Below are 2,500 nucleotides of genomic sequence, written 5' to 3' on the forward strand. Positions count from 1 at the left end.
TCGAGAAAACAGGAAATGACACGAGCAACTAGAAGCCCTGTGGCCTTTTTGGCGTATTTCGGGGCCGGACTAGGAATGGCAATGATATCATATATAATATTGCTTATTATCTTTATCATCAATATCAAATTCATTATTGTTATCATCAGTCTAACCATCATAAGACAATATTAAATGGAGTTTTTATCGTTTACGACTTTCATAAAGACAATGCACATTGAAAGAAAATCAATATGAGATCTATTATAAGGAAAGTGAGAAGTATTATGAAAACTAAGTATAAGAATAAAAGTGAATATGATTTCTACAAATGAAATCATTTCGAATTTGAAAGGAATGAATAGATAAGCACATGAACAGAAGATATAATTTCCAATTATCTAAGCATAATCAACAGATATTTACTAAGGCGCGCGCGCATGCACACATACACACGCATATACGTAAGTGCAGAGAAGCATAATTGCCTGGTTATCATTAACGGACCAACTGTCTTTTTGTCTCCTTTTGCCATAAGAACAAATCGTATAAAATCGTATTCTATCTAAGTGAATGTAGCTAAAAGTAGCTTGCAGAATAAAGGCAAACATTTATATAAAACAGCATCCTAGTAATATTTAAAAGAAAAAAATTCTGCCGAACAATATCAAAGGCCGTTACCCTTTCGGATCTGACATGCCTAAAGCCTTAAGGGTGTAGACACGACATCCTGAGAAAAAGGTAAATAATATATAACATCTCGGGAGAAAAATTCACCAACGGTTCAACATATTTCTTTAGGTGAAAGTGTCAAAGACTTAAGAAAATTAAAGATAAATAAGTGAGTATTTAAGTTAACAATCTTAAAATGTCCAGACATAAGTAAGGGAAAAATCCAATCATTCATAATATTACAAGATATTAATTATTTTTTTTCTGTTTCACCTTTTCCCCATCCCTATGAAAGGTAAGCTAAAATATATTTATATGATCATCCCAATATATCCAGTTTACGAATATTTATTAACCTCCTTTTGTATGTATGTACTTTTTTCATTTTGTTAATATTTCAATTATTGGTCGTATTATACAATATCAATTTCATTCTCGATTCAGAAGATTTATGATATACACATTCCTGAGAAGTCACTGGATTAAGTATAATTTCCATGTACTTGACTTACTGATATGGTGTATAAAGTAGAAATACTGTTGGGAAATACACACTGTGGTGTTTACTAAATAGAATCTATGTACGAATACAAAAAATAATAGATCCATATATATATATATTTTTTTTTTTTAAGAATTAGAATAAGAAGATTTACAAGAATAAGAAGATTGCTAAGAATATTATCAAGTATATGAATATACATGGATTAAGGTCCAATGGCATCCATGATTTTTTTTTTTTTCCTACAAGACCAGTATATTTGCGTGTGCATGTGTGTGGCTAAAACAGTTTTACGAGTTAGGTAATAAACGGGGCGTAATCAACAGAGATGCACAAGTTTATTCAAATATCATATCAAGCCCTTAGTTTAATCAACTTTTTTGTATACTAACTCTAGCAGCCAGTTTAAAACTGTTTTCATTTTATAACTTAAATAACCGAGAAAGCGCAAAAAAAAAAAAAAAAAAAAAAAAAAAAAGTTTCAATGATTCCGTGAACACTCAGGTTGATCAACTTTTTTTTTTTTTCTCATTTCAACTCTTGTTTCCGGACTTTCTGCTAGGGCTATAGATCAGAGAAATATTTCCGAGAATTTATTTTATTATTATTTTTGTTGTTGTTGTTTCACAGAAAAAAGTAAATAAAAAAAAGAAATAAAGCAGTCACTAAATAAAATTGCCAATGCGTCAAACAATTATCACCACAATTCGTCAATAACAATTCTGCATAATCGTATAGAATTTTTTTTTGTCTAAAATATCCTATAATCCAATCCATAAAATAAACATAAACTAATACATAACAAAAATAAAAAATAATAAAAATAAAATAATACATAAAAGTCTCAATTTCAAAGCATACACTAAAGACAGAACCCAATAACTGTAAATTCATCTTTTTCTTTTTCCCGATTATTCTAAAGCATTTTCAAAAGAGAACAAATATGATTTCACTTCGCAACGAAAGAATGCTTCAACCAGTTAAAAAAAAAAAAAAATGGATTGTCAAGAAAGAAGGAGAAGAAAAAGAAAAAAAAATCAATTTGTTCGCTTGTTGGATTGTCAAGAAAGAAGGAGAAGAAGAAGAAGAAAAAAAAAATCAATTTCTTCGCCATTAAACCTCGGCTCTCGATGTCAACTCTGAGATCTGTTCCTTGTCTTCTCTAAAACTTTTCTTTTTGATGTTTTGAAAGTTTTCTCTTGGGTGGGTGGAGGGGGAGGGGGGGATATAAGGTTATCGTGTGAATTATCTGCTTGTCATTTGTTTTATATGTGACGCAACTTAGTCTCTATCCTTGATATTAGGGGAGCATATTTTTTCCATCATATTTTCAATTTGCAATACGAT

Source organism: Penaeus japonicus, unplaced genomic scaffold (genome assembly GCF_977035675.1).
Source record: "Penaeus japonicus unplaced genomic scaffold, GWHDUDI00000001_assembly GWHDUDI00000007, whole genome shotgun sequence".
Taxonomy (NCBI): domain Eukaryota; kingdom Metazoa; phylum Arthropoda; class Malacostraca; order Decapoda; family Penaeidae; genus Penaeus; species Penaeus japonicus.